A 27093-nucleotide genomic window follows, 5' to 3' on the forward strand; every position below is an offset into this window, starting at 1 on the left:
TATGTGGTATTTATTCTGCGCTTTTTTTTTTTTTTTATAACTTGATCATAAGCATTACAGTTTCTGTGTCGGCCAACCGCTGGGGCAACAGGGCCTTGACCCCACTGCAAAACCTTCAACGCCCCTTCAGTGCTGGTCAGAAACAGATACCGTTTGACAGAGAGAAAAACATTTTAAGGTTTATTTCCTCCCCCCCCCCCCCCCCGCCCCTCATGGCTCCCAGGGATCTCGTGCTTTTCCCCTAGTAAATATTTCCTCAGAAGTTCAGCGATAGGAAAATATGTATTTATGTCGCTCTAGCAAAAGGCCGTGAAAGAAGTGCATGTAGTTTAGGATCGACTTACACGTTTCTTATTCCTAGCAAAACTTGACTCTCTCAGCATAGCTCCATGTTTTTTTATATTCCTTCCATTTGACCCATTTCTCCCTATATTTACTATTCGTCTCCAGATGGCTATCCTTTAGTTCTTCTAACCTGTGCGTTTCCTCTACTTCGTCTATCCAGTTCCAGACGTGTGGGCTTTCCTTCTCCTGCCACTTTTTGGGTATGAGTCTCTTGGCTGCGTTTAAGAGGTGGGGGAGTAAGGACTGCTTGTATTTTTTTTCCCCCACCTGGCTACCGTGAAAGAGCACTACCCAAGGGTCTTTCTTTATCTCCTCACCCGTTATGACCTTAATTTGGCTCAATATTGTGTCCCAATAGATTTGAATTTTTGGGCATAGCCACCATAAATGGGCCATCGTGCCCTTTTCTGAGCAGCCCCGCCAACACTCTGCGGACTGGTTCGCTTTAAATTTATTAGCTTTATCCGGAGTGATATACCACCCTGAGATGCACTTATAGTTTGCTTCGGCTATAGCTTCACTACTGGTTTCGAATTCGGAGCCTAGCCCATTAAAGTATTTGCACAACCTTGGGATCAATATATTGCTAAATCTCTTATAGTACAGGGTGGAAAACCCATCCGGACCCGGGCTCTTTCCGCCAGTGGTGGTATTTAGAGCTATTTTTATTTCTGCCTCAGTTATAGGGCGGTCCAAGTTCAAGATCTCCGTCTCCTCCAGTCTAGAAAGTCCTGCCTTTCCGAGAAAATCTCTGGTCTCTTTCTCCCTTTCCCCTTCCTGCCAACCTGGGTGTTTTATTGTGTATAATTCCTCATAATATTTTTTAAATGTATCCGCAATTTCGCTAGTTGCATAAACCAAATTCCCATTTTTCCTTTTAATTTTTTCAATGTAGTTCCTAGTTTTCTTTTTTTGAGCCATTTTAGCTAAGAGCTTACTTGGTTTATTACCCCATAAGTACCTCTCCTTGGAAATACAGTTTAGTTTATACCTTGCTTCCTGTTCCATAATTTCCTTGAGTGCGTCTCTTTTCTGGGTTAAATTATGGTAGGTCTCTTTTAGTCTTTGCGCTTTATGTTTGCGTTCTAGGCTCTCTATCTCTTTCATAAGAGAGTTAGCTTTACTTTTCCTCTCTTTTTTTTTTTTGGCGCCCTCAGCAATTAGAATTCCTCTAATATAAGCCTTGTGCGTTTCCCACAAGGTTGCACTGGAAATCCCTGCTGTATCGTTGATGAGAAAAAATTGTTTTAGTTCGGCCTCCACCCTACTTAACCCTCCTTCATCTCGAATCAGGCTATCATCTAGGCGCCACATCGGCCGCTGTCTCTTTTGTGTGGATAATATCATTTTCATTGATATTGGAGCATGGTCTGACACCGTCATGATGCCAATTTCCGTCTCTGTGATAGAATCGAGCAGCCCATGGTCCGCCAGGATGTAGTCTATTCTGGAGTACGTTCCGTGGGGGGGGGAGAAAAAAGTATAGTCATGTTCTTTTGGGTGAAAAATCCGCCAGACATCCACTAGTTGGCGTTCGTGGAGCTTATGTTTGATTCTCTGTAGCTGTGCATTTTTTGTCTCCTTCCCACGGGACGTGCTATCTTCTGTTGGATTGAAGACGAAGTTTAAATCCCCCATCAGGATTATATGTCCCTCAGCAAAGTTATTCAATTTTCCCAGAATTTTGCCTAAATATTGGGTTGGATGTACATTTGGGGCGTAGATATTTGCTAGAGTGTAGGTAATATTGTCAATCTTTATTTTGAGAAATAGAAATCTCCCTTCGGGATCCGTCAGCCTCGCCTCAAGAGTAAACCCAAAGCCTCTTGTAAACCCAATAGCCACGCCCCTTGCGCGTTTTGAAATGGAGTCACCATAAAACCAGATAGGGTACGCCGGGGAGTATAGCTTAATATTTGCGTCTATGGTCAAGTGAGATTCTTGGATAAATACCACATCCGCTCTAAGTTGTTCAATCTCGGCCAGGACCTTTAGTCTTTTAACAGCTGAATTTAAGCCCTTTACATTGTAGGATAAAAATTTTACTTCTGTCATTTCCTAAAACTATATTGTTTCCTTAGACGTGCTGAACTTTCTAATAGATCCCCTGGGAGCCATGTTCCCTATTCCCTCCCTATTCTGAAGAGGGAGAGTTCCCTCTCCCCTTCCAAACCCTCCCGTCCCCCCCCCCCCCCCCCCCCCCCCCTTGCCTAGGCCAGAACATCGCCTCTGAACCGTGGGGAACCTCGGTACCCCCTACCCGTCGGTTCTTATGGATGAGGTGAAACCACCCAACGCCTCTCCCACACATTATCCACCGGGATTTTCCGTGGAATCGATCTTATATGTGTGGGATTACGGATCCGCCCTCCTTGTTCCCCTCTCCAGTCGCCCCCCCCCGCCCCCCCACCACACTGATCTCTCCAGGCCGCCACAAGGGACATCTCTTTTTTCTTTTTTTTCTAATCGCTATTCGACCCATCCGGGTAATTCAATAACCGGGATATCCAGTTTACGACAAAACCCTGCCAAGTCCTCGGGGAATGTTAATTTTGCTGACACTCCCTCTTTATAGCCTATCAGGCAGGCCGGGAACCCCCATTGGTAATTTATGTTAGACCTCCTCATCTGTTCCAATAAGGGTTTTAAGTGCCTTCTTCTGGACAGAGTTTCCCAGGCCAAATCAGTGTAGATCTGGATCTCTGTCCCGTCATAGGATAGGGGGGGCTTTCTTCTCAGTTTTTGCCAGATCTCCTCTTTATCTTCGAAGTGTCTGAACCTAACAATTATGTCCCTGTGCCAGTTTCCTCCTCCCTCCCTAGTCTTTCCCACTCGATGTACCCTTTCTATTTTGAGGGGACCTTCCGAACCATTGTTTAGGAGGGGAAGGAGCAAATCGTTGAGAATTTTCCTCAGGTCTTCGCCCCTCTCCTCCTTAACCGATCGTATCCTAAGGTTTTGCCTTCTATTACGGTTCTCGTGGTCTTCTAGACGGTATTGCAGCAACCTCTGGTTTTGTTTCATATTCAGATGTTGAATTTTAATTCTTTTAATTCAAGATCCTGCTTTTCTATTTTTTTCTCAGCTTCCTCTACCCGTTCTAGCGTATGAAATAAGTCCGTTCTTAGGGTGCTGATTTCCTCTCTTATTACATTCTCCAACCTCCTTAACATAGCATCCATTTCCCCCTTTGTGGGAATATGAGAATCCAAACTAGGGTCTTCCATTTGGCTGACTGCATGTTCAAGTTCTGTTGAGGTATCCGCACTTGGGGTTTCCACCCCCCCTATTCCCTTTTTGTTTGTCCCAGTTTTTTCTGCTTTTTTTGTCAGTCCTGGGCTCTTAGAACTTCCTTCCGGCGTCATATAGTGTCTAATCGTACTGGTAGTGGAGATATCTTTAGGGATTTTCGGGGCCGCCCCCCTAGTTGATCTGTTCATGTTATATTTCTTTATCGCTCTGATGCGTTTCCCCAGTTTGATCAGAGGATGGGGAGCTTCTCCCCCTCCCCCTTTTTTTTATTTTTTATGAGAGTTTTTATAGCTCCCTAGGGGGCAATTTTGCACAATTTTGGGGGTGTTAATTAATTCTTGGTGGGTATTTGACACCGGGTATTTCCATAGATTAAAAGAAAAAATGGACCGAGGATTCACCCGTTTGCGCTAAGGCGGGTTTTTGAAAAGAAGGATTGCACGTCCTTGGTTATAAGGGCTGTGCACTCCCTGTTTGGATTTAAGGCTTTCTTAGGATTTTTCCACTGCGGGAGGCCTTGCGGTTTTTACGCAGCAACAATCCTATGATGTGGGCTGTATTTGCACCCCCCTTCTTTTTTTTCTTTATAGTTTAGTCAGCGCCTAAAGTGTAGTGGGGCATGCCATGCGATGGCCGCCAATAACTTCCTCCCAACCCCCCCGTGCTTAGCAGATGTTTTTATGAATACAAGTTCTAGGGTCTCTCAGACATCAAGCACCATTCGCCCTGGTCCGCAGTATATGCAGCCTGGGAGCTTGTGGACCTGATTCGGTTGGGCACCTTGGACAAGGGAGTCAAACACCATCCAGCCCTGGGTTTGCAGCCAGCCTAACCCAACGATATAGGGAATATTACATGCCAACCCCTGAAATTTCAAACAATGCTTCGGGACATACCCCTTCCAGGATTTAAATTTGTTTTGTAGGGGCAGGTGCAATGTCTATGAGATGGCTGATGCTTTTATACTTATCCGCCAGAGTGAATGTCTGCAGTCTATAAGGCTATCGACCCATAGAGGCATGGATTCCTGTATAGGTACGTATGAGGAGAGACATATAGAGCTTGTGTAAGCAACATTCACAACAGGTACCCCTCTGATGTTTAACAATTTTGCCAGGTACCACAGGTCTCCTCTTAGTGAGTTCCCTCTTCGCTCTTACTGAAACAGCTATGGGGTGTCTGTGAATAAATTGCTACATTGCCTTTCTATAGCAGAGAAGAGAGGAAAAAAACGGATAAATAAAAATAGGTTATAATTTCACTTGGCAGGTTTTCGTCTCAATGCAGGAGTATTTATAGGATTATTACAATACCAGGCTAATCCGGATGACTTTCACACTTGAGAGGAGAGGAGAAAAAAAAAAAACCAATGGCAAGCGCTGACAAAGTAAAGTTCTTACCATTACCTGGATTTTCAGATTGTCCACCTGGATTAATTTTCCTGTAAATGTGCTTCCATAGGACAGAAAGAGAACATTGGCATAAATATTACCTAAGTGCTTTTCTGGGCTCCATAAGGACCTGATGAGGAGCCGTGATCCACGAGGGGCCGAGAGCCAAAAGCACCCACCAAGCGACGCTGCAAAAAACGGCACCTGTTCCTTCCTGTCTGTGCCGCTCGGTACGTCACCTCCTTCAGAGAGCGGAGGGGAGAGGGAGGAAGAGAGGGGGGGTCCCGACTAAAACGGCGGGGGAGAGCGGCCTCACGGAGGGAACAATCGGCGGTCTAGCAGCTCTGCAGTCTCCCACTCTGCGCCGTTCCCGCTGCCGCCGATGCACCCTCAGAACCTCCAGCTTCCTCCATCCCCCGTCGCAAGGTCCGGTCCGTGGCGCGGGCTGCTCCTCCCTCGGCGTGCGTGCCTCACGTGCACCACGTCATCATCCAGCCGTCGTGTGTTTTTTATTTTCTAAATAGGTTCCTTTTGAGCTAGTGCATTGTTGGTTCACTTACCTTTTCCTTCCATTTCCCTTCTAATGCTGCGTACACACGACCATTTTTCACGATGTTACATTAAAAACGATCGTGCGTAGGCTCCAGAGCATTTTTCAAAATAGCAGGGGCAGCCTTACGCAAAAACCGACGTACGCAAACGACGTAAACTGCGTACGCAGGGCTCGCGTAGGGTTGTGAATCGGCGTTAGTATGCAATTTGCATACTATACGCTGACCACTACGGGAACGCCCCCTAGCGGCCATCGTAAGAATGCAGCCTACGATATGACTGGCATAAGAGCCTTATGCTAGTCATATCTTAGGCTGCAGTCGGCGTAACGAGGTTCCTGAATTTAGGAGCTTTCGAAACGCCGGCGCAAGTAAGCAAGTAAGAAAAAACAGTGGCCCAGATTCAAAAAGCAATTGCGTCTGCGTAACCATAGTTACGCAGACGCAATTGCTTTTTGAATCTGGGCCACTGTTTTTTCTAGACCATTAAAAACGGTTGTGTGTACGCGGTATAGGTGTTTTTTTTCCTTTGTCTGAATTCCTCCCTTCCTGTTCCTCCTCAGTAAACTTGCCCCCATCATCCGAGCCGTTCTGGCTGGGGGGTTAATCAGCGTACTCGCCTCCTTCCTTGGGACTACATCCCTGGCGTCTCCCCGCAGGGATGTAGTCCCAAAGGAGGGGGCGAGCACGCTGACTAACCCCCAACCAGAACGGCTCGGATGATGGGGGCAAGTTTACTGAGGAGGAACAGGAAGTGAGAAATTTAGACAAAGAAAAAAACATTTAGGCCCAGATTCACGTAGATCTCTGCATCTCTGCGGCGGCGTAACGTATCTAATTTACGTTACGCCGCCGCAAGTTTTACGGGCAAGTGCTTGCCTGTAAAGTTGTGGCTGCGTAGCGTAAATCCCCCGGCGCAAGCTCGCCTAATTCAAATTAGGCGGGTAGGGGGCGTATCGCATTTAAATTAGGCGCCTAACCTAATGCGCATGGGCCGTCCGAAGAATATCCAAGAGTGCATTGCGCTAAATGACGTCGCAAGGAAGTCATTCGTTTCGACGTGAACGTAAATGGCGTCCAGCCCTATTCACGGACGACTTACGCAAACGACGTAAATTTTTACATTTTGACGCGGGAATAAAGGCCATACTTAACATTGGTTGCCCCTCATATAGCAGGGGCAACTTTACGCCGCTCAAATCTTACGTAAACGTCGTAACTTCACTGCGTCGGCCGCGAATTCGCGTATCTAGCTCATTTACATACTCGACGGGGAAAACGACGTCGGCTACACCTAAAAAAATTGGGCAAATTTTATTGTTGTCTTATTTTTTTAATCAAAAAAGTGATTTTTATCCAAAAAAAGTGCGCTTGTAAGACCGCTGCGCAAATACGGTGTGACAAAAAGTTTTGCAATGACTGCCATTTTATTCTCTAGGGTGTTAGAAAAAATATATATATAATGTTTGGGGGTTTGAAGTAATTTTATAGCAAAAAAAACGGTTTTAGTCTTGTAAACACCGAATGTGAAAAATTAGCCCGGTGGTAAAGAGGTTAAAGTGTTACAAAACCCAGGACCCTGCATTCAATATATCTGGTCTCCCACAGTACACAGAACATGGAAATGCAATAGTTTTAGTAAATATAAACTGATAAATACCATTTTTCGTCAGCAGTTAGGGCAATCTTGTGACTTCTATTAAGCCTCGTACACACGATCAGTCCATCCGATGAGAACGATCTGAAGGACTGTTGTCTTAGGTTAACCCGATGAAGCTGACTGATGGTCAGTCGCGCTTACACACCATAGGTTAAATAGCCGAACGTGTCAGAACGCGGTAAGGTAAAACACAACGACGTGCTGAAAAAAACGGTTTTGACCTATTGGTAAGGAATCCATCGGTTAAATTTAAAGCAAGTTGGCTTTTTTTAACCGAAGGTTAAATAACCTATGGGGCCTACACACGATCGGTTTTGACAGTTGAATACGGTCCATCAGACCGTTGTCCTCTGGTTAACCTATCATGTGTACGAGGCCTTAGTGTCCAGCAGAGCACTGGTTTAGGGCTTCAATGATACATTTTCATTCTCCCTGATTGTCCAATAAGGCTGCCGGACCCCTGACCCTCTTTCTGGACAGTGCTGATTGACCCTGTGCTGATCACATGCACTCTCCCAAGAAAAAATACTTTCTAGTAATACACACAAAGCTGAGCATGTGCATTTTGCCCCCACGGCTCTGTTCTATCAGAAGATGGTTTGGGAACTGTGGAAAAAGGGGAGGATCAGAGAAGACAGGATCAAACAGGCTTTTTCACACAACGCAAAGGATTAACCCCTTAGATTCCACGGTGGGTATAACAAGCATTTTTAGTAACACCTCTCTATTTGTCCTGGTGACCAAGGGCCGGATTTAGATACAATAGTGTATCTATCGGCGGGCGTAACGTATCTCAGATACATTACGCCGCCGTAACTTAGGGCGCAAGTTCCGTATTCAGAAAAACGTGCACCCTAAGTTACGGCGACGTAGTGTAAATGTGTCGGCGTAAGCCCGCCTAATTCAAATGTGGATGATGTGGGCGTGTTTTATTTAAATTAATTGTGACCCCCCACGTATTTGAAGTTTTTTAAGAAAGGCGCATGCGCCATCCGTGAACGTTTCCAAGTGCGCATTCTCCAAATTACGCCGCAAACTGTCAATGCTTTTGACGTGAACGTAACTTATGTACAGCCCTATTTGCGAACGACTTACGTAAACAACGTAAAATACGGCGCTGTTCGTCTATAATTAACATGACTTACCCCTGCTTTATGAGGGCTTCTTTACGCCGGAAAAAGCCTTACGCAAACTACGTAAAAAAAAATGCACCGGGCGGACGTACGTTTCTGAATCGGTGTATCTACCTAATTTGCATATTCCTTGAGTAAATCTACAGAATCGCCACCTAGCGGCCAGCGTAAATATGCAGCCTAAGATACGACGTGTAAGAGACTTACGCCGGTCGGATCTTAGGGAAATCTTTGCGTAACTCATTCTACGAATCAGTCGCATCGTAACTCGTCTCTGAATCCGGGCCCAAGTTTTTTACCTGGAGTAAAAAAAATAAAAAAAAGTTAAAGCCTTTCCCTTTGCTGGATGACAGCATTAGGTGGCTGCCTCAGAATTGGCAGCTGTGGGGTAGATTCAGGTAGGGCTGCGCACTCTTACGGAGTTTTTACGCTACGCCTCCGTAAATTACTTGCGCTACGCTTCATTCACAAAGCAGTAGCTCTGTAATTTGCGGGGGCGTTCCGTAAAAGTGGCCGGCGTAAGCGCACGTAATTTAAATGATCCGTAGGGGGCGGGAATCATTTAAATTAGGCGCGTTCCCGCGCCGATCGTAGAGTGCATGCTCCGTCGGGAAACTTTCCCGACGTGCATTGCGGCAAATGACGTTGCAAGGACGTCATTTGCTTCAAAGTGAACGTGAATGGCGTCCAGCGCCATTCACGAATCACTTACGCAAACTACGTAAAATTCTAATTTCGCGACGCGGGAACGACGGGTATACGTAACATTGGCTGCCCCTGCTAATAGCAGGGGCAGCCTTACGCGAAAACCGCCGTACGCAAACGACGTAAACTGCGTACGCAGGGCTCGCGTAACGTTGTGAATCGGCGTTAGTATGCAATTTGCATACTATACGCAGAGCACAACGGGAACACCACCTAGCGGCCATCGCAAGAATGCAGCCTAAGATATGCGGGCATAAGAGCCTTATGCCACGCATATCTTAGGCTGCAGTCGGCGTAACGAGGTTCCTGAATCAGGAGCATTCGTTACGCCGGGGCAAGTAAGCAATTGCGCTGCGTAACGATGGTTACGCAGGCGCAATTGCTCTCTGAATCCGGGCCAGTGTTGTCAGCCTGCTATGCGAGCGCCTTGAATTGCCTATTAAAAGATGTTGGGCTGCCAAGATGAAGATGTTCACTCGGCAAGGTGACAACTATGCTTCTAATTGGTTTAGCTTATAACGGGAAGTGTTGTTACTCTCAAAAAAAACATTTGCTTTAAAAAAAACTGTAATGAGCTAAATTTGCTGAAAAATAGATTTGGGGTTTTCTTAGAGTCTACATTGGAAATATTCATATGAAACAAATAGTTTTACCTTCAATAATGAAGAATTATATTATGAATCCAATACACAATGAATAGTTCCTGCCAGGCTGGATATCCTAGAACTATACACACAATGGGCCAGCTGGCATTAACAGTGCTGCAATGTTCAAACCTTGATGTCACTCAATGGTCCTCACATCTCCAAGGATGATCACATCTTCTACAATGTATTTGTGTTTTATTTTATAATCAGAGAATTATATATCTCTTGTGAACAGCATTGATGTCATTCTCTATAACAAACACACATTTTGTTCCGTATACTTGGAATATCAGACTGGTGGGACTGGGTGACCATCCTTTCATGTCTATGGGTGGAATTAAAGATATCTAAACGTGGAATGCATTGCAGAATACCAGTCTTTAAAGAATATGTAAACCCAACATTTCATATTCCGGCTATGTGCCTGCTGTGCCGTGTACTTGTATGAGAAAGTATCCTGTTCTCTTTGTATCGCTTCCTTTGTGTAAAATCCCTGGTGTTCCTGCCAGTTCCTCTGCTTTTCTATAAAAAAACTGACCATACTAAGCATGAGAGCACAGCGTGGTCCGTTTTCTGAACTCAGCCTGCTCTCCTTTAATAATCAGACTTGTCCAGACATGCCCCCCCCCCCCCCAGCAGTCATTTACTGGGAAGACAGGTGTGCTGCTGTATCTTCTCCACCAGCTCTCTGGGCTCCTCATGCAGCTGAGAACAGAGATTATCTGATCACTTAATTTTTTTTTATTTATAATGTGTTCTAGTTGGGTTGTTTTACAAGGTGAGGGTTTACACTGTATTACCAAAAGTATTAGGACACCTGCCTTTGCACACACATGAATTGCAACCAGTTGCCGCCCGCCCCGCTGTCAAATGCGGGGCAGTGCGGCTCTCGTTCTGGGAGGCCGTCATATGCCATCACTGCTGTCCATCAATGCCCATCAGTGCCACCCATCAATGCCCATCACTGCACAATAGTATCACCTATCCATGCCGCCTATCCGTGCCCACCGGTAATGCCTATCAGTGCCCACCAGTGCCTCCTATCAGTGCCAATCAGTCCCACCTATTAGTGCCCATCAGTGCCACCTAACAGTGCCGCCTATCAGTGCCACCTATTGGTGCCCATCAGTGCCGCCTAACAGTGCTCATCAGTGCCGCCTAACAGTGCCCATCAGTGCCATATTGCAGTGCCACCTATCAGTGCCCATAAGTGCGGCATATTAGTGCCTCCTCATCAGTGCCACCTAATCAGTGCAAATATTCATTCTCTATTCATTCGCTATTGTCACACAACTGGGTGAGCTCGGAGCACAGTGCTCTGTACCCTGAGCCCACTCTTGTTTGAAGCCCATTAGAGCCTCTGGCCTGGGGGGACAGCTGTGAGGGAGGGTATAAGAGAGACTTTTACAGGAAAAAAATGTCATAAACTAAAATAAATGCACATATACTGTAATTTTATAGGATTTTTTTTCTTTTGGGTTGAAATCAATTGTCTGGCAAGAGGGTCAAGATAAATAAAAAGCCCACCATTATGGTGGGGAAAATTTGTGAGGAGATAAGATCCAGTTCATTCAAGCTATAATTTCCGATACATGTGGGGCCAGATCCACAAAGAAGTTACGTCGGCGTATCTATTGATACGGCGCCGGTGTATCTTTTTTCTGTATCCAGAAAGCAAGATACGCCGGATTTTTGCTTAGATACGACTGACGTAAGTCTCTTACGCCGTCGTATCTTAGTTGCATATTTACGCTGGCCGCTAGGTGGCGCTTCCGTAGATTTACGCATAGAATATGCAAATTAGGTAGATACGCCGATTCACGAACGTACGTGCGCCCGGCGTATCTATATGCGTCATTTGCGTAAGGCGTCGGACCGGCGTAAAGTTACCCCTGCTATAGTGAGGCGTACGCAATGTTAAGTATGGACGTCGGGACAGCGTAGAATTTTCCGTTGTTTGCGTAAAACGTTCACGAATAGGGCTTTGCATAAGTTACGTTCACGTCGTCTAGGCATTGAGCAGGCGTAATTTAATTTGAAAATTCAACGTGATACTGAGCATGTGCGCGCATGCGCCGTTCGAAAAAATCGTAATTTACGTGGGGTCATGCTTAGTTTACATAAAACACGCCCCCTGTTCCTCATTTGATTTAGGCGCGCTTACGCCGGCACATTTATGCTACGCCGCCGTAACTTTAGATGCAAGTGCTTTTTTGAATACAGCACTTGCCTCTTTAAGTTTCAGTGGCGTAGCGTAACTGCGATCTCTATTATTATAATATATCTTGGCTACTGCAACTATAAGATCCCCCTGCCATAAAATCGCCCTTTGTTCTATCTTTCACGTTCTACCCTGGCAAAAAGTAAATGTGTATTGTATAAAGTATATATGTCATCCATGCACAATTGATGAATGGCTATAAAGAAAGGAGTGATTATCTGTAATCACGTTGCTTAATTTCCTCACTAATCAAAGCTGAAAGGTCATGCTCTAACATGCCACAACTACAGTATTGCGTCTTCATATTGCAGCCAGGTCATATGATAAATTACACAATGCCGTTTCCACTAACTATACAGCATACACCAAAATAAATATTTATGTGAAATACTCCTAAAAAAAATGGGTGGATTCCATGACATTTACCAATCGTTTGCCAACATTCACCCTCTAAATTTGTAAGCTATTTAAAGGAGTTGTAAAGGAATTTTTTTTTTTTTGCTGAAATGACTGTTTACAGGGTATAGAGACATAGGGGTAGATCCACAAAGAAATTACGCCGGCGTATCTATTAATACGCTGGCGTAATTTCAAAATTCCCGCGTCGTATCTTTGTTTTGAATCCTCAAAACAAGATACGACGGCATCTCTGCTAGATCCGAGAGGCGTACGTCTTCGTACGCCTTCGGATCTTAGATGCAATTTTTTGGCGGCCGCTAGGTGGCGTTCCCGTCGTAATCCGCGTCGAGTATGCAAATTAGCTAAGATCCACAAACGTATGAGCGGCTGTCGCCTTTTTTTTACGTTGTTTCCGTTTCGGCTTTTTCCGGCGCATAGTTAAAGCTGCTATATGGTGGTGTACTCAATGTTAAGTATGGCCGTCGTTCCCGCGTATAATTTTTAAAATGTTACGTCGTTTGCGTAAGCCGTCCGTGAATGGGGCTGGACGCCATTTACGTTCACGTCAAAACCAATGACGTCCTTGCGACGTCATTTAGCGCAATGCACGGCGGGAAGTTTTAGGGAAGGCGCATGCACAGTTCGTTCGGCGCGGGGACGCGCTTCATTTGAATTCCGCGCCCTTACCCCGCGAGAGATACACTACGCCGCCGTAACTTACACCGCAAATTCGTTAAGGATTCAATTCAACTCAAAGTAAGTTACAGCGGCGTAGCGTATCTTACATACGCTGCGACCGGCGCGGATGTATGTGGATCTGCCCCATAATAGTTAACTGATTCCTTTAAAAAATGATTAAAAATAGATAAAAATCAATCATATAATGTACCTACAGTTTCAGTTTCGTTTTTGCATGCTGTTTCCTGCTTCTGTGATGTACAGAGACTCAGAGCCAATACAGGGCAGTGATGGTTTGTAAAACGAAACTGATTGGTGTTGAGGGGTTTTAGACACACAGGGCCAGATCCACAAAAGAGATACGCCGACTTAACTCGATTTTTCTAAATTTACACGGCGTGTATCTTTGCGCCCGATCCTCAAAACGAGAAGCGCCTGAAATTCGGGCTTTTCCGTCCTACCTAAAAATATTACGCCGGCGCATTCTCGTGCGCAAATTACGCTAGGCACGCCGCTTTATTTGATAGGCAAAGATGCAAATGAGGGAGATAGGGCGATCCACAGAATTAAGTGTGTGCGCCGTAGATTACGCCCTGTGCGCACCTGTTAGTTTTTTGGTGGGAATTTACACTTTATAAAAGCAGCCCTAATTTTACACATGCCGTCTGAATGTCTGCTGAAGCAACACCATTCAGGAAGAGCTCAGCACACACACGTTCAGGACTGAAATCTCTCTGCCAAAATGCCAGGACCAGCAATGATACTAGCTGCATTAGTTGATATAGAGACACAAAGAAGGAGGAGGGCACAGAGGAGGAGGAGGAGGGCACAGGAGAGGGTCTACCGCCCACGGCAAGATTTGTTTGGCATGCCTGCTTGTGAAGTTTACCGCAACTACAGATTTACCCGTGAGGCCATCCTGGAATTAACAACAATACTTCAGGATGATCTTACCAGCCCAACCCAACGCTCCCATGCACTGCAGCCACTCACCAAAGTACTGGCCACTTTGCATTTTCTGGCCACTGGCTCATTCCAACGCACAAGTGGAGGCGTGGCTGGGATGGCACAATCCTCCATCAGCAGGTGTGTGCACCAAGTGGTCCCTGCAATCCTGCGGCGCATGGGAGATCAGTTTCAAAAACCCACCCAGGAGGATCAGCGTTTAAAGTCCATGACCGACTTTTATCACATTGCCAGATTTCCACGCACCATCGGGGCCATTGATTGTACCCATGTGGCACTACAACCACCCCATGATACTGAGCACATGTTCCGGAATCGTAAAGGCTGGCATTCCATCAATGTGCAAGTCATCGTAGATGCCCATGGCCTCATCTGGCACGTCTGTGCTAAATTTCCTGGATCCTGCCATGATAGTTACATTTACCGGCAGACCCAGATCTCAAGAGATTTTGACCAGAACATGTATGGAGACAGCTGGCTGATTGGTGAGTGACATGTGTGTCAGGTATGTCCCCCCCATGATGCTGACATCACAAGGGGCACATGCATGACTAATATCCTCCTGTCTTTTCCCTTACAGGTGACTCAGGATATGCCTTGGGACCTCATCTAATGACCCCATTCAGGAACCCCCAAACCCCAGGAGAGCAACGCTACAACCAGGCGCACATACGAACCCGGGGAGTGGTTGAACGGACCTTTGGGCTTCTGAAGTCCCGCTTCAGATGCCTGGATAAGTCTGGGGGTACCCTGCTGTATTCCCCTGACTTTGTGTGCCAAATAATTGGGGCATGTTGCATACTCCACAACTTTGCCCTCAGAAGGGGACTGCATATTGACTTATGTAATGACCTGACCCCTGACCCAGGCAATACTATCCCAACCAACTCTACCCGGTCTGCTGAGGGCACAACAGCTAGGAGACGCCTTGCAGAAGGCATTTTTTCCCAGTAAATGTACATGATTAATGTCACAATAAGAATGTATCTTTTCCCTGTAAATGCACATCAATAAAGTCACAATGATAATGCATGAATGCACACCACTGTGGTTCCTTGCACAGACACATCACATGCACATCGAATTGGATTAGATCCAAGTCCCCCCCCCCCCCTTTGGGACTTGGGAGCAGTAACGCCACGCCACGGCTCCAATTATGTCACTGTGCATTCATACACCATTCAGGAACCTGGGATTGCACTTCTCCCTGGTCCTGGGGATCCCTTCTCCACCAAAACTGAGGGTGACAACCTTAATTTCTTAGGAATGCCACCCCCCCACATTCACACATCATTCACACACATAAACCAAATCATAAGTACAGAAGACCAAATAAAAAAAATAAAAAAATGCATAAACAAAAAAACATAAGTATCCCAGCAAATTTTTTAGCGGCGGCGATTGCTACGCCTTGGCTGGGCAGGGGCACGGGCAGGGGCACGGGCAGGGGCACGGGCAGGGGCACGGCCACGGCCAAGGCCACGGCCACGCCGTCGCGGAGGATGTCCATTGGGGGGGGGGTTGAGCTGGGGAAGGAGGAGCCTCCTGGGGGTGTTGAGCTGGGGAAGGAGGAGCCTCCTGGGGGGGTTGAGCTGGGGAAGGAGGAGCCTCCTGGGGGGGTTGAGCTGGGGGAGGAGGAGCCTCCTGGGGGGGTTGAGCTGGGGAAGGAGGAGCCTCCTGGGGGGGTTGAGCTGGGGAAGGAGGAGCCTCCTGGGGGGGTTGAGCTGGGGAAGGAGGAGCCGCCCCTGCTGGCCTGCCCTCCATGGCCCCTGCAATGCGAGTGAGACAGGCAGTGAGGGCAGCCGCATTGGCCTGGCCAGACCTTGTATTGTCCTGCACAGCCTGGGTCAGGGCACTCAGCTCATGGGCCACGCGCGTTGTGGCGGTCTGTATGTCATTCAAACATGTAATGACCGCCGTTGAGTTGGTGGCCACATCACCGAGTGCCTCCATCATTTCACCCTGGCTGTGCTCCATCTGCGTCAGTTTTTCCAGAATTTTTCCAAGAATGCGGGTCTGCCGGGCATTGTCCTTCACCACACTGGCCGACAGACGCTCGCCCACAGCCACGGTCTCCTGGGTTGTCCCCCTGGCTGCCGCTGAGTCTTGCGGGCCTGGAGGAGGGGAGAGAGTGACCCTGGTGACTGGAGGCCTGTTGGGGGAGAAGTGGGAGGGGCTACCCCTGATGGTGGCCTGACTGGTGCCAGCCTCAGGGGTAGTCTCAGGGGAAGACTCAAAGGTCATCATATCAGTGGCCAGGAGGACTTCCCGGCCAATCTGCATATTTTCCTCCTCCTCCCCCTCATCATCCTCCTCCCACTCAACCTCCTCCCCCTCAACCTCCTCCCCCTCAACCTCCTCATGAGTGGAGGTTTGGCCAATCCCCTCCCCTGGGGAATCCTGCCCTTCTTGGGACTCATCATCAGCCTGTCTTGGGGGTGGTGCTGCAGCCTGGCCCGATGGGCCTGCAACCTCCTGGCCTCCAACCTCCTGGCCTCCAACCTCCTGGCCTCCAACCTCCTGGCGTGTAACCTCCTGGCCTCCAACCTCCTGGCGTGTAACCTCCTGGCCATCTGTGGAGGACACAAAACAATCACATGTTTGAGGAACCACACACTTGGCACATCTTCCCTTCCCCCACCCACACATGCTAATCAACAGAGAATAAACCAAAAAACCTACCTGTCCTCCTAGGAACATCTGACGTATAGCCAGGCAGGCCCACCACCTGCTGTGGGTGGAAACACTGGGCCACTGTCCCCCTCCTCCAGTGCCCCTGGTATGGGCGTCGATCCTTGCCATCTTATTCCGGACGACGCTTCTCAGATCATTTATTTTTTTCTGTATGCCAGCGGGGGTCCTAGTCTCCCCCCCCCCCGCCGCATTGATCTGGTCCGTGATCTTTTTAATAAGCTGCCTCCTCCTGGCCGGGGTGGTGTTCTGGCTCTCAGGGCCATGCAGAAATCGCCCATATTTCACAATGCCCTGAGCAAGAATTTGCTTCTCTCCCAGGGTGAAATTAAGCTTCCTGCGTTTAGGGGGCATCTCATACACCACCCAGCAACAACAAACACACCCGACAAACAATCGACAATACACACCCAAAAACCTGACAAAAATCTATACCACAAAAAAAGAACCAAAATCTAAACACACAAGGACACAGCTAATAGTAATTCAAAAAGAAACACGCACCAACAAACAAACAAAAAACAAACACCAAAAAACAAACACCAAAAAACAAACACCAAAAAACAATCAGCAAAAACAATAACAAACAAATTAAATAAATACACTTCTCAAAAACAAACAACAACTAGACTCTCCAACTCCTCAAACACTTTTCTCACAAACACAACTTACCAACACACAAACAAACAGAGCAGAAGCAAATTGCTCATGGAAGGGGAACAATGGGATATACTTTAGCAAGGGAAGTGTGTGTGTGTGGTGCTTTTTAGACACAGGGCGATCCTCAAACTAAGTACACTTGGCCTTTTACCTATCTCACTGATTGCGCCGAGATCAGTTCTGCACATGCCCAGTGAGGTCCCGATTCGTGCGCGCATGCGCAGTACGGCCGGCGCCTCATTTGCATGGGGTCACGGCTCATTACAATGAAGCACGCCCACTTCCTTCCCACTTGCAAAAACCCCGCCTTACGCCTCTGAATTTAAGTTACGCTGGCGCACATTTAGACGCAAATGCGCTGTGGATACGGCACTTACGACACCAACTTAGGGCAACGTAACTTAAATCACATAAGTTAGGACAAACTAAATTTGCACTGCTGGCTGAGGATCTGGCCCATAGTAATCACACCTCCTCGATTAGTGACCACAGAGAGAAAGCTCCCATGACTTTTTTCATCAGAAAACAGATAACCAGGAAGTGTTCAGAACAGAGCAGAATTACAGCAACATCAGAGCAAAAACGAACAATGAGGACATGAAACCAGGACTGCAGTAAGGTAAAGGAAGCTATTTAGCTAAAAAAAAAATTCCTTTAGTGACCCTTTAAGGCATTTGTTACCCCAACATTTCCTGATATGAGCCTACTGTACCATATACTTGTATGAAAAAATATCCTGTTCTCTTTGAATTGCTTTCTTTGTGTAAAATGCCTGTTGTTCCAGCCAGCCCTTCTTTTTTCTTATTAAAAGCTGACCACACTGAGAAAGAGAACACACCATGTTCTCTTGCTCTCATGCGTGGGAGTGATGTCACGCGACTCCGGCCAGTAACAGAGCCGGAGTCCACGGCCCCCGGAAGGAAGAGGGGTTGAAGATGCACACTGTCACAAAGCGGGGACATCGGTGACATCGCGATGCATACTAGTCCATTATGCTTTTACTTTGCATGGAACAAAGAGGAAGTAAAACCCATCAGGGTTTACTTCCTCTTTAACATTGGCAGGAGAGATTCAAATGATAAACTTTTATTTATTCATACATGTGATATAAATAGGATAAAGCTGCTACTAAGCAATTGTGATACCAATGGCTAATGTAAAAATTGTGATGAAGCAGTGCTAAATCCCCAAAAAATAATAACAGATAAATACCTAGCCAAAAATATAAATTGAGAGCAAAAACACAATTCATATGCATGGTAACATAAATGCAAACAATTCGCATTAATTAATAAATAAACAAATAGTCCATGATAAATAATAAAGGATCACATACTGCATCAATGTGACCATACAGTATAACGTGGAAAAAAAAATCCATCTACATAAAGAACTGGTTCTTCCGAACAAACTGAGATCTACTGAATGTTATTCCTCACAAACATTATGTGGAATTAGAATGGTAAACGTTTATGAGCGCAGAATTCCTTTTTGTTGTAACTAAATCTCCCTAATAGGGACACTGACAGCAATAAAAACCTGACAGCGGTCCTCCCCACTCTATCCAAATCTTAAAAAAAGTTTTGGGCTAGATTCAGGTAGGGGCGCGCATTGTTACGGCGGCGCAGCGTATCGTATTTACGCTACGCCGCCGTAAGTTAGAGAGGCAAGTGCTGTATTCACAAAGCACTTGCCTCCTAAGTTACGGTGGCGTAGCGTAAATGGGGCCGGCGTAAGCGCGCGTAATTCAAATGAGGGTGAGGGGCGTGTTTTATGTTAATTCTTGGTGACCCGATGTGATTGACGTTTTTCCCGAACGGCGCATGCGCCGTCTGTGGAATTTCCCAGTGTGCATTGCTCCAAAGTACGCTGCAAGGACGTCATTGGTTTCGACGTGAACGTAAATTACATCCAGCCCTATTCGCGAACGACTTACGCAAACGACGTAAAAAAATAAAAAAATTGACGCGGGAACGACGTCCATACTTAACATTGCGTACGCCTCATAATAGCAGGAGCAACCTTACGCCAAAAAAATAGCGCCGGGCATACGTAAATTTGTGAATCGGCGTATCTAGGTCATTTGCATATTCTACGCCGAAAACGACGGAAGCGCCACCTATCGGCCAGCGTAAATATGCACCCTAAGATACGACGGTGTAAGAGACTTACGCCAGTCGGATCTTAGGCTAATGTCGGCGTATCTTGCTTTCTGAATACAGAAAGAAGATACTATAGATACGCCGGCGTGATTCAATGCTGAATCTAGCCCTTTGTCTTTAGTTTTTTTTTTTGCCCAAATGCTGTTTTCCCAACTTCATCATTAAAAACGACGTTGCCCACACACCTACTTTTTTTAAAAAATGCTCTAGCAAAGCGCGGTGACGTACAACACATACAACGGCACTATAAAGGGGAAGTTCCATTCGTCTTTGGGCTGCTTTTAGCTGATTCCGTGTTACTAAAAGACGATTCGCGCTTTTCTGTCTGTTACAGCGTGATGAATGTGCTTACTCCATTATGAACGGTAGTTTTACCAGAACGAGTGCTCCCGTCTCATAACTTGCTTCTGAGCATGCGTGTTTTTTTACGTTGTTTTAGCCCACTTTAGCACACGATCATTTTTTACAACCCGAAAAACGGCATAGTTTAACCACTTCCAGACCTGCGCACGACGATGTACGTCCTCTTTTTAAAGATGGATATCTCGGTAACGGCAGCAGCTGCTGCCACAACCGAGGTATCCATCTTTAGTGTGCGCGGTCCTGTACACACGATAACGGCAGCCTTCGCGGCGGATCCGCCGCGAGATCGCCGTTATCGGTGGCGGGAGAGGGCCCCCCCCCCTCCCGCCGCTCTCCCGCGCCCTCCGCCGCTTACCGGAGCCATCGGTAGCGGCGGAGGAGATCGGGTGCGTTCGGCTGCTGACTGGGGACGAGACTGAAGGAAAAATCTCCTTCGCCGTCCCCATAGCTCTGCTGGGCGGAAGTGACGTCAAAACGTCAGTCCCGCCCAGCCTCTTAAAGAAACATTTTTTTTTTGTCATTTGAAAAAATGACAGTTTCAATTTTTATTTTCTTGCATTTTAGTCTAATTGTGAGATCTGAGGTCTTTTTGACCTCAGATCTCATATTTAAGAGGACCTGTCATTCTTTTTTCTTTTACAAGGGATGTTTACATTCCTTATAATAGGAATAAAAGTGATCAAATTTATTTATTTTTTTTCAGTGTAAAAAGTAATAAAATAAATAAAAATAAATAAGAAAACAAACAACATTTTCTTTTAAAGCGCCCCGTCCCGACGAGCTCGCGCGCAGAAGCGAACGCATACGCGAGTAGCGCCCGCATATGAAAACGGTGTTCAAATCACACAAGTGAGGTATCACCGCGATCGTTAGATCGAGAGCAATAATTCTAGCCCTAGAGCTACTCTGTAGCTCAAAAAATGCAACCTATAGAATTTTTTTAAACGTCGTCTATCGAGATTTTTAAGGGTAAAAGTTTGACGCCATGCCACGAGCGGGCGCAATTTTTAAGCGTGACATGTTGGGTATCATTTTACTCGGCGTAAGATTATCTTTCACAATATATAAAAAAATTGGGCCAAATTTATTGTTGTCTTATTTTTTAATACAAAAAAGTGAATTTTTTCCAAAAAAAGTGCACTTGTAAGACCGCTGCGCAAATACGTTGTGACAAAAAGTATTGCAATGACCACTATTTTATTCTCTAGGGTGTTAGAAAAAAATATATATAATGTTTGGTGGTTTTAAGTAATTTTCTAGCAGAAAAAAATGTTTTAGTCTTGCAAACACCAAATCTGAAAAACACCTAAGGTCTGGAAGTGGTTAAAACGACGTTAAAAAATGCAGCATGTTCGGAAAAAAAAATTGTCGATTTTCAGAACCTGAAAAACAATCATTTTAAAATAAAGTTTTTTAAAAACAACGTTTTTTTCATGCTGAAAAATAATCGTGTGTACGCGGCATTAGATTCAGGATCCTCATCATTTTCAGGATTTTGTCAAAAGACGCACTGATGTCATCCTGCCTGAAAGCTGAAGAAGGAAGCCGGAACAAGGTAAAAAAAAATATTTTGCTCCCTATGTGTGTGTTTTGGAAGGTTTATTGATGGATTTTTACATTTCTGGTAAAAAATAAGCGGACCTGACATTTTGACCTTTTATTTTTAATAACTATGTCAGTTAGTTTGTAAAGTGTACCCTACCACTCAATCTAAATCTTTTTAAATCCACTTTAAATTCAATCTCATAACGTAATTAACAGGATTTAGGTTCGTTAACACAACATGGGTACTGTATATTTGCTTATCTGACACTCATTTCTTCTTCTGTTTTACACAAGGAACAATCTGGCCCGTGATCTGAGAAGATAGGAGAGGACCTGACACCATTACTGAATGCTGTATTCTCATCTGACTTCATTAACACAGCCAGCAAGAAAACATGAGAGTACACAGAGCAAGTACTGGGGGTATCAGGTGAGAACTTTATTTACATAGGAGAAATTGGGAAAACAAGGATTTCCTGAGAATCGCAAAAAAACGGAAAAAAGGTCTGAAGCTCGGGAATGTCCCGGGAAATTCGGGACAGTTGTCAAGTATGCAACTATGGGATGCTATTCCTACCACTGACACCAACAATGGGGCACTATTCCTTCCATAGACATCAATGATGGTGCACTATTCCTTCCACTGATACCAATTAGGGGGCACTATTCCTATCATTACAACCAACAATGGGGCACTATTACTCCCATTGACATAGTTACATAGTAGGTGAGGTTGAAAAAAGACACAAGTCCAACCTATGTGTGTGATTAGCATTTCCTTGTATATCCCTGTATGTTTTGGTTGTTCAGGTGCTTATCTAATAGTTTTTTGAAACTATTGAAGCCCCCCGCTTAGACCACCGCCTATGAAAGGGAATTCAACATCCTGGCCACTCTTACAGTAAAGAACCCTCTACGTAGTTTATGGTTAAACCTCTTTTCTTCTAATTTTAGTAACCACATGTCTTGTTTGCCTTCCGCAAAAAAGTTTTATCCTTATTGTGGGGTCACCAGTACGGTATTTGTAATTTGAAATCATATCCCCTCTCAAGCGTCTCTTCTCCAGAGAGAATACGTTCGGTGCTCGCAACATTTCCTCATACCGAATATCCCCCAGACCCTTTATTAGCTTTGTTGCCCTTCTTTGTACTTCATTTCCAGTACACCCAGAACTAGACAGCATACTCCAGGTGCGGCCGGACCAGAGTCTTGTGGAGCAGGGGAATTATCGTTTTATCTCTAGGGTAATCCCCTTTTTAATGCATGCCAATATTCTGTGTGCTTTGATGGTACACTATTCCTTCCACTGACACCAACAACAGGGCATAATTACTCCCACTTTATAAACGATGGAACACTATTCCTCTGACTGATGCCAATGATGGTGCACTATGTATTTCACTGACACCAACAATGGGTCATTATTCCTTCCACTCAAATCAATGATGGGAACTTGTTTCTGACAGCATTAATGGTGCTCTCTTCCTCTTACTGACACCAATGATGAGGCTTTCTTCCTCTTACTGACACCAATGATGGAGCACTGTTTCTCCCACTGACACCAATGATGGTGCACTATTCCTCCCATTGACCCCATTAATGGGCATTGCCTCTTTCACTGACACCGATGATGTGGCTTTATTACCACCCCCTGGCACTAACGACGGGACACTATTTTTTCTCCTACTGACCACAGAGGTTATGTACTTTTTTACACGCACTGACCACAAAGTCTTTGGCCCCATACACACCATAGAATCTATCCGCAGATAAATCCCATCGAATGGGTTTCAGCGGATAGATTCTATGGTGTGTACACTCCGGCGGATATTTATCCGCGGATATTTCCGAATTCCAGCAGATAGATATTTGTCGACATGCACAGAATATCTATCCGCTGGAATCGGATCCCACGGATGGATCCGCTGGTCTGTACAGACTCACCGAATCCATCCGTCCGAAGGGATCCCCCGCATGCGTCGCAATGATTCAACGCATGCGTGGAATTCCTTATATGACAGCGTCGCGCCCGTCGCCGCGTCATAATCGCGGCGACGGCGCGACACGTCATCGCCAGAGGATTTCCGCGCGGATTTCAATGCGATGGTGAGTACACTCCATCGCATAGAAATCTGCGGAAATCTTTGAGAGGATTTATCCGTGGAAACGGTCCGCTGGACCGTATCCGCGGATAAATTCTCTTGTGTGTATGGGGCCTTAGGCATTGGTTACTCTCACTGATGCTGGGGCTTTTTCTACTCTCACTGGCCATAGCTTGGCTCTCCTGAAGTCTGAAGAATTGTGAACTGGCCCTTTGCTTATAAAGTTTAGAGACCCCTGTTCTAGATCATAAAAAGGGGGTAAACCATGTTTTCAAGCATATATTAATATGAAATACATTATAATATATAACACATTATAATATATAACATATATACTATAAACTGTTCCTTTCAATGCCTGTATTAAGCAGGAACCACCTGTTGAGTATATTTAACTTCTGAGCAGTTTGTCCACTGTAGTGGGTTGATGAGCAGATGTTGCTCATAAATTAGTAATTCAACTGGCCGTGGAACTTGTTTCTGAATAACCACTTAACTTCAATAAGTACATTTTGTCTCAATGACTTTGTTGAAGCTTTAGTAATATACAGACCAAAACTTGTCTACCAGTTGTCATGTTAAAACCTGATTATACTACCTTCTTTAGCTTTACCAACAATTATCTAGCACAAGGACCTACAGTTTGGATATCCATTCAACCGGTTCTAGATAGCTATTGGTAAATTTAACAAAGATTCCACAACGATTATACAATCAGATTGTATTGCTTGTGGCCATGGGTCAAGTCCCGGGGAAAAAAGTGTGGGAACTCCCACCCAAGATCCACTCCCCCAGCAAAAAAATAAATAAGTTAGGATTACTAAGGTTCGCCTGCCCCTGACAGTGACTCGAGCTGGGCATCGCCACTCAGTGAAGGATTGGCTCAGGTGGCTAGGCTGCTCTCGGCTGCTCTAGTCCTGCAAAAGGAACGGAGTTCCTGCTGTGAAAAAAGTGCAGGAACTCCGTTCTCACGCGTTCCCGCAGGACTTGAGCCCTGCTTGTGGCCATCTTAATGGCTCATGTAGAAAAATGCTGATGTTTAACACTGCCTTTTGCATTTGACAGCAGAATTGCTCAAGTACAGTATATGCATCTAAATTCAGCAAAAGGCTGCCACTGACCTGCTTTGTACAGCATACAAATGTAGCTCAATATGACTTACTGCGTCAAAACAAATGCAAAACAGGTCAAGGGCAGCCCCAGTCATCTGCATAACACCCCTGAAGTATACTATATGGTTTTTGGACACCTGACCATCACTTCTATCAATATGGCCAAAAGTGTTGTGGCTTCCACATCCAAATGATTGAGTTCCCGTATTGCCAGGAAGGGTAGTGTAACACTATCAAGACATTTTGGACAATATGCTCTTTTACCCTTGCCACACCAGTTTGGTGAAGACTTTTCTGTTCACATGACCATGCCCAGGGCTGCTGTTAAAAAACATGGGGCCCTGAACAGCCTCCACCACCCAACCCTCCGAGGTGTAGCGGAACAGTGGCACTGACTTTATCCACCTACACCCCAAAAATGAAAAAAAGGACCTCCTCTGTTCCCAATTTCTGGGCCCCTCTGTTGACGTGATGGGGCTCAGGGAAATGTAATTTAAGCCCTGGTAAGCAAGTAGGAGTGGGGGTGTGGTCTAGTAAAATCTATTTATTAATTTAGGTGGAAATAAACACTAAAGCTGCCCCTGGCTCCCCTGTTTAACTGATGAGACCTGGGCCCAGTACAACAGGACCTGCTGTACTGCTTATCACCGGCCCTGACCGTTCCCCTATTCACATAGCCTGCTCCAAGGATAAGTACGGTGTGGAAGACCTTGAGTGATCTTCACAGAACCCTGACCTCGCTCAACTGGACCCCTTTGCAATAAACTGGAATGCTGAATGCAACCCAGGTCTTCTCATCCATCCAACATCAGCATTTGACCGCACAGATGCTCTTTTGGCTGCATGGGCACCAATTCCAACAGACTTCCAAAAATAGGCTGTTAATTCACAGTCATTTTCAATACCAGTGTGACTAGCATCTAAATTAAAGTGATAGTAAAGTCCCCCCCCCCCCCCCCCCCCCCCGGACACTTCTACCTACAGGTTAGCTTATAATAAAGATTACCTGTAGGTACAAATAATATCTCCTAAGCTAGGGTGACCAGACATCCCTGGTTTCAGGGGACAGTCCCTGGATTGAGGACACTGTCCCCGGACCAAGTCTGTCCTCGGTTTTGTCCCCGGATTGGATTTGAACAGGGACTGGGGCAATTTCAAAGACAGTCAGTGCAGAATTAAAAAACAAGATCTGAATCACACACCCCTGCTCCGCCGCACCTACTAGCTTAGGGTAGTGTATTTTTTTTCCATTATCTGTCCTTTCTGATGATCATGTGCTGGTCGGAGCGGAGGGAATATTTCTTCAGTTTCTGGTGCATGCCCATTCATATCCGCTCACTTGTTCTTCTGCCTTGGCTCAAGTCCCAGCCAGCCGCCTGCTTGCTTATCTCCTTGCCTTCCCTGGTGGAGTGATCTTCCTCTGCACCCCATCCAGTAGTAGCTGAGGCCCGGAGAGTGAGACTCTACAGGCAGTGAGGTGGGCGGCGAGGGGCAGAGAGTCGCTGATTGCCACCATTACTAAAAAAATATATGTCCCCGGATTTCATATTAAAAATTGGTCATCTAAACCTAAGTGTCCACCATTTAGGACATATTCAGTGTCCCTGCAGCCAGTAGCTTCAACGGCGCATGCGTTCTGAAGGAACTGCATTCATATGCCGTTCCTTCAGAGCCCTGTGCCGTGAACAGTGACGTCATCACGGCATGGCCATTCAGAGGACTGCAGACTGCGAACTTGGAAGGAAGATTGGTTGAAGATGGAAGCCCTGTCAGAAATGGAGAAATCTGGAGTCTATTAGACCCCAGATCCTTTCTCTGGCCTCCAGTGCAGCCAATGAGACACAGATTGGTCTGATTGGCTGCTTCACTGGCCGGTAATAGTCAGGTATCCGATTTCTGATATCACAAAGTGGGAAGAACAACATCAGCTCCTCTCACAGTGTCCCAGGAACCAGATGCCGCCAGTAGCATCCTTACCGCGCTCCCCAAACGTTCAGGAGAGCTTGATAAAGGCAGCCGTGAGAGCGGAGTGAAACCCCCTCCCGCTGCCTTTAAAAGTGATCCAGCTGCTCTATAGCTGCTAGGATTACTTTTATAGTGAAGGGAATTATCGGCTCTAAAAACTGATATCTTGGTCATCGCTGCAGTTGCAGTGATGACCGAGATATCACCTTTCCGATCCAGCGATGTACCAGTATGTCGCTGGATGGGAAGCTGCTTTTTTACATGAAAAAATATATTCCATGCAATCATTTATACAGCTTAGTGAATTGGCCCTTAATTAAAATTTGGACACTCCTAATTGAAAAAAATGTAAATCTTTAAACGTGGACTGGTTTATGAATTAGGGACAGCCGATAAATATATGCAAAGCATCTTTGTCACTGAAGGTTAATTAAAAATTGTATTTTTAAATGTAGAAGCAATAGGTTCCTGTGTATAGCTATAATGGATTGGGACTGGAAAGCCATCTGCCTTCCGTATTAACCATCTGTTGTGCTGCCACTGAC

The sequence above is a fragment of the Rana temporaria genome, chromosome 2 (genome assembly GCF_905171775.1).
Source record: "Rana temporaria chromosome 2, aRanTem1.1, whole genome shotgun sequence".
NCBI classification, from domain to species: Eukaryota; Metazoa; Chordata; class Amphibia; order Anura; family Ranidae; genus Rana; species Rana temporaria.